At 48.0% G+C, this 13,272-nt stretch overlaps 1 long non-coding RNA gene and 1 pseudogene across 2 annotated transcripts in view; one reads left to right on the plus strand and one right to left on the minus strand.

Annotated features, from left to right (window-relative positions):
• LOC139361154 (uncharacterized) overlaps nt 1-12,986 on the minus strand; it is a 98,272-nt gene extending 85,286 nt beyond the window's left edge. The window contains exons 1-3 of one of the 2 annotated variants that reach the window (XR_011618694.1): nt 10,578-12,986; nt 10,437-10,492; nt 9,613-9,761 (exon numbers count right to left, since the gene is read on the minus strand). This is a non-coding gene — a long non-coding RNA (uncharacterized lncRNA). Of the gene's footprint in view, nt 1-9,612; nt 9,762-10,436 lie in introns of both variants that reach the window. The other variant, XR_011618693.1, reaches the window with a different exon arrangement.
• Nucleotides 9,810-10,155, plus strand: LOC139361155 (small EDRK-rich factor 2-like; annotated as a pseudogene).
• Nucleotides 12,987-13,272: the final 286 nt, after the last annotated feature.

The following is a 13,272-nucleotide window of genomic DNA, read 5'->3' on the forward strand; positions in this document are numbered from 1 at the left end:
TGTTCCCCAACCCCTCTTGCAGATGCTCTTCCTTCACCCGGGTGCCTGTCTCCGTGCTGCTCCTGAGGCCACACCTGTTGCCATCCAGAAGTGACCAGGAATTCACCTTTGTCCGGGAGAAGCAAATGCAGAGTTCACACACTCCTGTACAGGTTTGCTGGACGAGAATCTAACTGCACTGTCCGATTCCAGATGTGCTGGTACCAAGGAGAACGTTCGATGTCCGGCATTTATAAACGGTATCAGTGGGTTCTCCTGGGACTCCCAGGCAGCCATACGAGGGAGGGAGCTGTTGCCCTGTTACCCCCAGCCAAAGCAAGGCTGAGAGACAAACACCACAGGCCATATCACACTCGAGCACCGACTCTTGACAGTTGCTCGTTCGTGTGTTAAGAAGAGTTCGGGGTACAGGAGTCAGACAGGCCTGATCTCCAGCAGTGATCAGCAGTGACTGTCCAGAAGTCTCGTATCTAAGCCCCGACTTGCCCATCTGGCCTTCCTTCAGGAACAATGCCCACCTCACCGTGCTACCATGAACGCTAAGTCAGCACGTACATACACAACCAGATTCATTGCAATTGTGCTTTCTACAACAAGTTAATACAACCAGGCGATATCATTCAGACTGAATAACCAATATTAGAACAGAAGATCAGGCCAGGGATGGTGGCTCAGACCTGTAATCCCAGCACTTTGGGAAGCTGAGGTGGGTGGATCACTTGAGGTCAGGAGTTGGAGACTCGCTTGGCCAACATGGCAAAACCCCATCTCTACTAAAAATAAATTATCCAGACATGGTGGCACACACCCTGTAACCCCAGCTACTAGGGAGGCTGAGGCATAAGAATCGCTTGAACCTGGGAAGTAGAGGTTGCAGTGAACGACATCATACTACTGTGCTCCACCCTTCCAGCCTGGGTGACAGACCAAGATTCTAGTAAAAAAATAAAAGGTCAAGATGAAAACTGATTGCCTAGGTCCATGTTCCATATACTTCAAACATAAAGTTCATTAGCTGGTACTTGATCAAGTTGTTGATTTCTTCATTACAATCTTGTATATCCTTCTCACATGGCTCAAAATGTTTACATTTGAGCACACCTCGAGTATAACAAAAAATAAAGTGCCTATATTTCATAAATGGGCAAGTTCCAGTAAGGCTGCATCCTGCTCTAGTTAATCCTTTGACAACGTAAAGCTGAGCCATCCTGACATAGCACTGACACATGGTACAAGAATAATGACCTCCAATTAAATCGTTAGATTTAGAGAAAGAAAAAGTATCGGGACTGTAACTAGGAATAAAGGCAAAAAGAAACACGAGAAATTAGTCACGTTTAAATCAATACCCTTTCTGTGGGGCCGTAATAAAGTATACACAACAGGTGTGCAAGCTGTCATGCTAAGCTGTCACCAAGCTCTCTATGAAGGTGGTAAGAGCGTCCCAAGTCGCAGAGCCTCGTATTCCTATTTAAACCCTAAACAGCCAACACCACACTCAGCACGCAGTGAGAACTCTGAGAGCTTAGAGGAACGCATGATGGGATGAAGGGCCCCAGTCCCGCCATCACCCTGCTGCTTATTAAAAATATAAAACAAAGCCCTGCCTTCAAGGTGCTCAGATCTAACTAGTACAAGGTTTTGCTTTTAACAAGTTAACTACGAATGATGAAGACTCTCAACAGCTGTGCGAAATGTAAGGCAACCTAGTAAGAGGAACTTGGCTGAGACTAAACCCAGAGATGGTTTTTTAACCACAGAAGAGGAAAGAACTGAAGAACCTTACAGAAAGTTGACAGCAATTTCTGTTTCTCTATGGTAGAACCTGGAATTTACCTTTGAGACAGACTGTCCTTCTGTTCTGAAAAATCAGATTATTCTTGCAATCCTCCATCAGGACTGAAATTCCCAAAGACATGGAAAACCAAGTACTAATTTTAACCCCCCCCCAAAAAAAAACTACCTACGATCTTAGATGTGAGATTTAGTATTCTCAAATTCCAAATTTGGAAATATTTTGCACAAAGTCCTTATTTTCCCTGTTTACTTGAAAGCTCTCTATTCTTTTGTCCTAAATATCTTCTTTCTCATCCTTCCAAACAGTATCTGAAGATGAACTTACATATCGTTTTCAATGTTAACAAAGAAGATACTACATTTGTCATGAACTGTTTAGATTCACAACTCTAGGAGGGACTTTGCTACATCGTGAGGAATAACACGAGTCAGTAAATACGCCACGAATAAGGAACAGTAGAAAGTGGACACATTTCCTGATGAGTGGCGATTTCTCATTGAGCTGCTGACAAAGTTATCATATGGAAAACTAGACAGTTACTATGTTAGTTCTACTTCACTTAAGTGACCGAGTCATTGTTGTTTCGGTTCCCTCTCTCGTCTGGGGATGAGACACACCTCACAAAGCTGTTTATGATTTCAGGAACACACACATCAATGAAGTGACTGTCCCTAAATCGTTGCAGAGGGTACAGTAACCTGCCAAATTTCAACTAGGTTGCAACCAACAACTGTTTTCATCCTACACTCTCCAGTGCCAGCGAGAGGGTGCATTCTTGGATCCCTGCGGGAGCCCTATTCCTGGTGCCACAGAACACACACACATTTACATTCACATAGTGTACATATATGAGGGTACACTGTAACATGTGTACCTGCATAGAGCGTACACACATCCGAATACGTAGAGTGTACATAAGTGCACTACATGCGTAGAGTGCACACACATCCAGATCCATGTAGTGTACACGCATAGAGTGTACACACATCCAAATATGTAGTGTACAAACAAGTTCACTACGTGCGTACATAGAGCATACATACATCCACATAGCAAATGTACATAGGTACGCTAACATGTATGCACATACATAACATGTACACCCACCTATATGCAAACAGTGTACACAGGTATACTATAACCTGTATGTACATGCATATGGCGTACACATGCACATTGGTGTGTACACAGGTATGCTATTTGCTATATGTATACACATGCATATAGCATACATTCTTATCCAATGCACGTAGGTGCACGACAGCATGCATACACATGCGCAGTGTACACATATGCACATGTATACAATGTACATCAATATACTAACGTATAAAGCGTATACACATATACAATTGTGTACATACATATGCAGCATGTGTATGTATTAGTGTGTACATATCCAGAAGTTTCTTCAGTGTGCATAGTATACATGCATGCTTGTGCGCACATATGTATATATACATCTGCAGAAATACTGTGCACATAACCACATGGTGTACGTACACAGGTATGTATATGGCATTAAATACGTGCATGTATGTACACACGCAGAACAGATAGGTGTCCAAGTAGTGTGCATATAACCATAGTGCCCATATGCCCATACACACATATACACATGTACATGCATGCCTGCAGCATGCACGTGTGTAAGACACATATGTAGTGTACATACCTATACATTGCACATACATGCACAGTGGAAATACAAGTAGTATGGGTTCACCACATACAAACACGTACATTTATACAATACACATATACCGAGAGCCAGAATGTGTCATGAGTATTAACACTGCGGAAACGCTTCCGGTTCTACCTAAGTGAATTTTTTTCAAACTATAATAGAACTCATACAAAAAGGGTTTTAAGGAAATGAATAAAGCTAGTGACAAAAACAGTGAGAAGGGCACAACCACTTTCCCTCAGAGTTCTGGGCCTGACCGTGGAAGTTCAGAGGTCTCCTAATGCAGTACACATCAGAACTGACTCACGATGAAGTGCTCCTTAAAAATTAAAAATGTGTCCTCATGTTTTGGCCTTTGAGACAAAGCCTCTTAGTTAATCGAGTTCTGACTGAATGTGACTCACAGTACTCTGGCAGATTCTTCATTTTCTGGTGAGACAGACGAATGTCCCAGGGTGAGGTCAGTGCCAGACTTTTCGGGGTCAGCTTTTCAAGGAGCGATGTCTGGCACAACATAATCCAACACCATAGTAGGATCCCCCACCCAGCCACTTAGACGCTTTCGGGTACTTACTCTGCTTGTTTCCCTTTCTTGAATTCAGCTGGGGGGGGAAAAAAAACCAAAAAAATCAAAACCAAAAACAAACAGCCCATGTATTTGTGTGTCTGAAAAGTTAATACATCCACATCCAACTTTCTAAATGAGACACGGCAGGTATGATGGTCACTGAACAGTGGCCACTATTGACAAAATATAAAGTCTTCTGCAAACAGGAATACAAAAGTCAAGGGAATTTACTTCACATATTAAAGCTGTCAAGGGTGCTCATGAAAAATGTACTTAGAGGTTTTCCTTTAAAGTTATTTTAGAGGATTTTTAAGTTGCAATACTTAAAAGCCTCTGGGAAAAGAAAGGATACAGGTATCTGGAAGATTTATACTAAATGATTTTCATGTCTTTTTGAAAAAGTTAAATAAGGTCAGCCTTGAAGAAATGAGTTCCACTACTCTGAGGCTGTGGATGGAATCCACAACACCAGACAATTGAATAAACAGCAAGGCTGCACACACAGGACACAGGCAGTGAGCCAGCCTGACTAGTTGTCAGGTTCTGGGTCAGTTCTACCCACTTCTGCCCAGGCCCCACTGGAGATGAAAACCTGCCCTTTAGAAGCCTTCAATCCCCACTTTCCAAAATCTAATCCTCTTCAACTGAGGCCCGAGTCCAAAAATCTACTGACATCTTAGCACCTGTTAGGCCAGCTGTCCCCCAGTCTTTTTGGCACCAGGGATGGGTTTCATGGAAGACAATTTTTCTGGGGGCTGGTTTTGAATTGCAACTGTTCCACCTCAGGTCAGGAATCAGATCCTCATAAGGAGCACCTCCGAGATCCCTCCCATGCAGTTTATGATAGGGTCCCAGGGCCGAAGGAGAACACGCGGCTTATGATAGGGCCCCCGCACCTAGGAAAACATGTGGCTTATGAGAGGGCTCCAGCGCCTAGGAGAACAGGCGGCTTAGGAGAGGGTCCCAGCGCCTAGGAGAACAGGTATTAAATGAGTTGACAAGCCAAAATCCACCCGATCTACCACTCCAAAACAAACATACACCACTGCCCAATATTAATGTGAGCCAAAAACATGGAAGTCCTGAGGGCCCACACTGACCACAGCCAGACACCACTTCTGCAAGACCAAGCATGTGCCTAGAGATCACCCGTGATGACCCAGGAGAGCAGCTTTGAGCAGAGACAAAAGTTAAGGAGAGGCACATGGGCCAGGGTGCTGGGCGTGCCCGTCTTTGTGACCTCACTGAGATTGTTGACCTCTGACCCTTGGTGTCCGTCCTATGGAGGAGGTAGCCCCCAAATCCCTGCCTCCCTTCAGCACTGACTGAGGCGGCCCTGAAATCTCCCCAGGGCTGAGACTGCTTCTAAATCCTGTGAACTGTACACCCACATAAATGAACAAAAAACAATATATCAAATATGCAGACAGGAAGAGGGAAATATGTGAATCCTTCCTTATTCAACAGGCATTTAAAAAGTAACAGGAAAATTGTGATAGTCTTTAAACAACCACCAGCTATCATGCCCTGTTGACATGTTTTAGCTAATCAGGAACATCTTTACCAAGCACATGTGCGTTCAGGAAATCAGTTGACAGGTCCCAAATAACCTCGGAGCTTGTGACCTGACCCCCACTCACGTACATCACCTCTCCAGAGGAACGTGTCCTGGACACCTTTCAAATGGTGAGGAACAGGAACAAGGGTAGCTTTCCCTCAACACCACAAAACAAGCTCGATCCCGAGGAGCCCGGAGAACAGCGATGTTTGTTTAGATGCTTTCCCACTGACCTTGTCAGAGGGAACGTTCCCATCCCACAACACCCAGTGTTTTACTCTCCCTGGGATACCAGCAGCCGTCAACCCTCAACAAGCTGGAAACACAGGCCAAGATGACAGGAGGCTTCTCTCCATTCCCTACTGAATTCGCTCAGGACACGGATGTTCCCAAACACACACGGCCCCGAGTATTCCACACCTGGAGAACATTCAAACAACAGACGCTGCAAAGACATTCCCCTAAAGAGAAACTCAGTTTCTAACTTCCCTTAGGGAAAAATATGAGACCCAGAACTTTCCGGAAAATCAAGTGTGGGAGGAAGCCACTCACCTCTGGCACTTCCTAAACCTGCCTTCCCATGCAGGGATGTCCCCGCGACAGCCCCGTCCACCCAGGACGGCAGCAGGGCTCAGGCAGCCAGCACCTGGGCAGCTGGCAAAGCAACCCCAGGGTGAAAACGCCATCCCAGGCACCACTTCCCGGAGCCCCTCAGCAAGAAAAACAGAGGTGGGACAGAACCGAGGGCTGACTCGAGGCTGGGGAGCCACAGACCCACACAGCTCAATCATCAGACATGCTCTTCTGTGGACAGAGCCCAGCCCAGGGAGAGGCCAGCACAGAGACCCTCGTGCTGGCTCCACGGGCCAGCGTCCTCCAGGGCTGCAAGTTTGTGATCACAGCTTCAGAATTTGGTTCCAGAATCTTCCGGAATCAAAGACGCACCAAACTGTAAAGCTGCCAGGACAGCAGGGCCCAGGAGCAGGCTCAGGGGAGGACCACGTAGAAACCCCACACACAGCATACACGTGTGCATGCTTACTCCACACATGCCACCCCTTCACCCAATACTATACACGCAAACGCATGTATGCACTCCATAGACACCCTCAAATACACTCACCAAATATGATGCGTGTACACACTCCACACACACCCTCAAATACATGCAACACACATGAACATGCTCACTCCACCCACACCTGCTAAATACACTCACCACACACGCACAAACGTGACACACCTGCACACTCATTCCAGACATCACACCCCTCACCAAGTACACAGGCGCACACAACCCCAAGTCCAGAACCTGCAGACTCCACAAGCTTTGGTTTCCCCCACTGTTTCTCTCATCACATGAGATCCACACACAGCTGTCATTTACTGACATCTAACACCCGGGGAGGCCCTTAGACAGAACTGCAGTCACAAGTCGGCTTCATTCAGGCATTCATCACCAGCCTCCTGAAGCCACCTCCTGTCCCCACGGGGAGGGAGGCCGAGACCGGAGACGTCACTGGGCTTACAGATCCCCAGGCTGGCAACCCAGCGAAATGAGGAGGGCTCGGCCACGGCCCTGGAGGGAGACGGGTACTGGCTCAGGTATGCGGAACATGAGTCCTCATTTCCAGACAGTGTCACCTACGACAGCGTCAGGTGAAAGCCAGTGGTTTGACATTCCTGGGATAGACAGTCCTGGAATTCCAAGGGAAGCTTTTTACTCCTCCCCTCTGAACACAGGAGGTCCATGGTCCTCTCACATCTAACACTGGGAATCCGAATCGGTGACTCGTTGTCCACCTGAGGACCACCCAAGAGGATCCACACATCTGCTACAATAGCAGCACTGCACCTGGTCTGCAGGGGAGCAAAGAAAATCCAACCTTTATGACTAAAACTGCATTACCCCAACACTGGAAGCCTGCAGTGTGTATATCGTCAAGCCCCCACACATCTGCACCACCTGCAAGAGGAACACAAGCACTTAGTCCCGGGTTCTCAGGACGGCCTGCGAGGTGGATGCTGGCACCCTTCTCATCTCCCAGTGGAGAGGAGAGAAGGCCAGGGTCAGGACTGGTGTATCAGGAGGGTCGGGGTTGAAACCCCATCTGCCTCACAAAGCAGCCCTTCCCGTTCAAGTGACTTCGATCATCATCCTTAAAATGTACCAGTTACCAGCAATTCTGAGTGCGGCTCCTTGGGACGTCATAAGCAAGCATTTTGTTAGAAAGATTTTGCCAAATCTGCTTTCAAAATACTATGTTATGAAATGACTAATGAAAATTTGAGCTATGAAATATAGCATATAGTTAAATGAATCCCAAAATGACTATCGCGAAGGAAGTTTTAACTTGAAGTGAAAAATATCCTCTAAAGGACATCAGCCAGAATTATCTTCAATCATTACTGATCCCATATGCTTCATGAATTATACAGCATCATCTCAGATATGAACTTAAAATCATTAGCTGAAAGCACATTTCAGCACAACCAAAGTTCTGCTATAATAAGCAGCACAGGCGTCTCTGGAGAGGATTTTAATTGGGACTACAAACAATGCGCACGATCGTGGTAAGAGGTTTCATGCTGGCTGTTCTCCAAGGTCCGACACAGAGAAACACCACTAACCTCAAAGAAACCTGCTGCTCTGTAATGAGATGAGAGATGATGTGGACGGACTACTGTAAATATTTGAAAAGGAGAAACAATCATATCAGTTTCCCTTTACATTCTTAGAAAAAACCGATTTTTCTTTTGGGATGATTTAAAAAGAAAATGATATTTCTGGATTTTTTTTTAATTATTATTATTTTTTTACTTTTCTTTCTGAGACTGGGTCTTGGCTCTGTTGCCAAGATTGGAGTACAGTGGAGCAATCGCAGCTCACTGTAGCCTTAAGTGATCTTCCCACCTCAGCCTCCAGAGTAGCAGGAACCACAGGCACGCACCACCACACTCAGCTAATTTTTCTGTTATACAGATGGGGTCTTGCTATGTTGTCCAGGCTGGACTTCAACTCCTTGGCCTCAAGTGATCCTCCTGCCTTGACCTCCCAAAGATTTAGCCTAAGCGACCATGTCTTATCGGAAAATAGACATTAGAACAAATGCATTTCTGTACGATTTTTTACCTCTTTTCACTGGGGAAAAAGGTAACTTGCCACCAAGGGTCGGACACAAAGACGTTACTGCAGGCAAGAGCGCTGTGCATCCCGGGAACCACTACACCACGAGGTATGGCCGTGCACCCTGGACGCAGGAGTAACACACGAGGCTAGCACAGGCCGATGCTGGCCCTCTCCAGAAGTAGGCCTATCCTTCCTCCTCTCCTCAGCCCCCTCTCCCTTCAGGCCTCAGTGGCTGCTGACAGGGGAGAGGCCACAACTAGAGGAGTTTCTCAACTCCACCAGGGACAGGAGCCCCGGATGCTGGGGACTCAACTGCTGCCCTCCATGCCCACCTCCTTCTGGTCCAGACTTCTCAGGAGTCAGACGTGGCCACTTTGACCCTCTTTCCCTTCTGTGGCTCCTACAAAAACTAGTCCAGCAAGCCCAGGCTGCCTCACACTCCAGGGACACCCGGCACAGGCCCCCTCCATGTCCTTATCCAAGCTCCTGGGGCCAGAAGGGTCTTGCAATATTTCAATTTCCACTTGAGCATCCCCCGCTTGAAATTCAAAGTGCTCCGAAAAGCATTTCCTTCCAGTGTCATGAGGAAGCTCGGAATGTTTCAGGTTTCAGAGCATTTTGGAGTAGGGACTCTCAGCCTTAATTTGAACCTCTTCAAGGAAGCCACACACTGAAGCCCCCGATGTCCACCCTACACAATCCCAGCACACCCTCTGAAGTCCTCAGCAACAGATTTTCTTTCTTCAAAAATAACCACAAGTCACAAACTCACACGCAATCACAGAAGGGGGTTGTGGACACCCGCACAGACGATGAAATTTAACTGTCACATTTTTACCTGGGTAATTTAAAGTCATTCCTCGAAACACACCTGTTTTCCTGAGTTGCATTTTAAGGTGAACACACACAAATCATTTCAGGGAAACAAACGTCTCTTTGGGCTGCGTGTGGTTTCTTGACTCCCGTGAATAACTCAGCGTTCACCCTCACTTCTGGATAAGGGAGACGATGCAAAGAAATCTGTTAAAACAAAGACATGAAAACAAGTTTAAGAAGGGTCTGAAAGGGAGCCGCTGCCGTCGCCATGACCCGCGGTAACCAGCGTGAGCTCGCCCACCAGAAGAATATGAAAAAGCAGAGCGACTCAGTTAAGGGAAAGCGCCGAGATGACGGGTTTCTGCTGCCGCCCGCAAGCAGAGGGACTCGGAGATCATGCAGCAGAAGCAGAAAAAGGCAAACGAGAAGAAGGAGGAACCCAAGTAGCTTTGTGGCTTCGTGTCCAACCCTCTTGCCCTTCGCCTGTGTGCCTGGAGCCAGTCCCACCACGCTCGCGTTTCCTCCTGTAGTGCTCACAGGTCCCAGCACCGATGGCATTCCCTTTGCCCTGAGTCTGCAGCGGGTCCCTTTTGTGCTTCCTTCCCCTCAGGTAGCCTCTCTCCCCCTGGGCCACTCCCGGGGGTGAGGGGGTTACCCCTTCCCAGTGTTTTTTATTCCTGTGGGCCTCACCCCAAAGTATTAAAAGTAGCTTTGTAATTCAAAAAAAAAAAAAAAAGAAGGGTTTGAAAAGTTCCTCCTGTCCCCCTGGAGGGGAGACGAGGACGCCTGGAAAGCTCACGGGGGACAGGAGCACAGCCTCCTCAGTGTGCCATGGACGACGCCTCGCCAAGGGGAGAGCATGATGCCTGGAAGACTCACAGGGGTGGGAGCACAGCCTCCTCAGTGCTTTCTACACTCAGCAGCTTCAGAAATTCCTGCAGAAGCAGAACACATGAGAACTGAGACTGGAACACCCCAAAGAAAGGGGACGAGGGGTCTAAAAAAGCATTCGATCATTACCAAGGAGCGCGGGCATGAAGCCGCTTCAAAGACCGTGTGAGAAGTCACTCATAGGCGTTTCAGAAAATAAGGGTAGCGCGAGATTGCTCCATCAGCTCAAACAGGCTGCCGTCCCTCAGGCCATGAAGTCCCTGACATGAGACTCTCACTGAGCAGAAGTCACTCGCATCTCTGCCAGAGAAAGTACTACAAGCTGACACATAACCTCATGAAACCTGGGCTTCAGCCGGTCAACAGTGAGTCTGACATGGTACATCCCTCCAGATGGTTAAAGACCCCAGGGGTTCATCGGACAACCTCGAAGGGATGTGTCTGTCCAGCCCCTTTTCCAAGTTCTGGATGATTTTTCCTAATGTACTATAAGCAGCATGTTCCAGTAGAGACGTCATTAACTGACTCTGGGTCCTCTTAACTTTGAAATTAGAAACACACTTGGCCAGGCACGGTGGCTCATGCCTGTGATCTCAGTACATTGGGAGGCTGAGGCAGCTGAACTGCTTAAGTCCAGGAGTTTGAGTCCAGCCTGGGCAACATTGCAAAACTCCATCTCTACAAAAAATACAAAACGAAGTCAGGCATGGGGACACGTGGAACATGTGCCTGTGGGTCCTGGCTACTCAGGAGACTGAGGCAGGAGGATCGCTTGAGCCTGGGAGGTTGAGGCTGTAGTAAGCCGTGCTCACACCACTGCCTGGGCAACAAAAAGGTTTTTTTTTTTGCCTGTCTCAAAAAAACCAAAGAGAATAAGAATTATATACCTGACTAGCCCAAAATAAAAGAGGCCTTGTGGAACAACCTGAAACACAGCTGCAAATTCTGGCAGGGCCTCCCCTGGCTTGATTTGTGGTGAGTGCAGGACCGCTCTGAAGGATAGGACCCCAGGCACCTTCCGATACTAGACCTTACGGTACAACTTCCCTTCGCTGGACGGAACACTGGCCTTGGAGCCTGGGACACCCTAGGGCAGTGCCACCATCCCGAGGCCACCATGGCACAAGCAGGCCCTACCATCAGGAAGCCCGGGACATCCTGGGGCAGTGCCACCAACCCGAGGCCGCTGTGACACAAGGGGGCCCTGGTGCCACTGAGAGGTTACACAGCAGGTCCAAGCCCAGGCCAGGAGTGAAGAGGCTCCACATCCTTTCCATCCCTCCATGTGAGTCCACAGATGTCTTGGAGCAGAAATGCATCACCCTCAATGTCCACGGGTAAGTTTTTGGACACAGAATCTGGAAGCATAAAAGATGGTTCTGGGCTGGTTGGTTGCTGGCTCGGATCTGTCCTCTTTCCACACAAAACCTGGCTCACACCAAGCAGCGTCTAAGTCCTGGAAGACCTGCTAAACACAAGTGCAGTTACAAAGCGGAGAAACTGGAGGGGGCCGGGCTGTGCTCCAGTGGCACCAGCGTTTCTCAGGAAGACCCCAGGCATTACAGAGTCCAGGACAAGGGCTTCCTGGGATCCAGGACATGGAACAAGAACCCATTTCCCAGTCCTGTTGAATATGAATCGGCTAAGGGCCGTTTCCATCAGAGGACTGAGCACCGCCCCACAACATCTTGGTATGGGTATGTTATTACATACGTTGGTATGGGTACGTTATTACATACGTTGGTATGGGTATGTTATTATCCATACCAAGGTAATAACAAGCCCGTTACCAGCAGGAGGCTGGTGATGAAGACAGGAGGACCAGATGAGCACGAGGGATCCTGACAGATCATCCCTGGCACCGAGCAAGGGGCGGACAGTACCCCCTGTTCCTGACGCATCAGCCCTGGCACTGAGCGAGGGGTGGCAGCACGGCCTGTGCCCCTGCAAATGCAGAGGGATGTGAGGGGGCCGCAGGCTGGGCTTGGAGGCTAATTCAACCACCTGCGCTTGCACTTCCGTTCCTCATGGCAGGGAAGTGAGGCACAGGCAGCATTAGGGCTCACCTTGCCCCCGGGCTGCACTTTTTTCTGCTTATGAGTCGTGCTCACTTTACATGGACAGGCATAGCTATAATAACGGTTCCCTGATTATTTCGCTGCCTACATAAAGGGCTTTCAGAATTCACTTCCATCCTTAGGAAAGGCGGCCAACACCAGGCTGTCTCCCTTAAGATGCCATGTCTCATATGGGGGAAAAAAATCAAGAGAAATCAAATAAAGGCCATAAAATACATCAGTTTCAACACTAAAATTTGATAGTACGCTTTAAATTGAAGATGAGTTAAGTCACATTTCCAAACCTCTGAAAGCACGGTTACTGGGAGGAAGTGGTTTGCAACACACAAAGGCAGCTCTGTAGAAGGGCCCAGGCTGGATGAAGGCTCAAACGTCAGTGCAAGGAGCAAGTCTGAACAAACTCTCTCTTGCCCTGCTGCTGTCCTCTTCCAAAACACACTGTTTATCTGTCAGTTTAGAACAAGGCCTAGGGAGGTGGGAGACAGGCCTGGGAGGGTCACCTAGCATCCAAGCTCCTCACCCACAAAACTGCACCAGGCTGAGCTGAGCGGTACACACAAACACGACTAATTCTCCCCAAAAAGAAGACGGAAGGCAGCACACTGCCACGCCAGGCACCCTGCAGATGAGAAGATTGAGGGGAGCCAGAGGTACCTTTAATCTTGCTTGCATGGTGGAGGGAGAGGAATAATGCCACTCACTTGAGTGTTGCACAATTCTTTCTAGCACTGAGTGGCAGAAAACAA

Source organism: Macaca nemestrina (assembly GCF_043159975.1).
Source record: "Macaca nemestrina isolate mMacNem1 chromosome 11 unlocalized genomic scaffold, mMacNem.hap1 SUPER_11_unloc_3, whole genome shotgun sequence".
Lineage (NCBI taxonomy): Eukaryota > Metazoa > Chordata > Mammalia > Primates > Cercopithecidae > Macaca > Macaca nemestrina.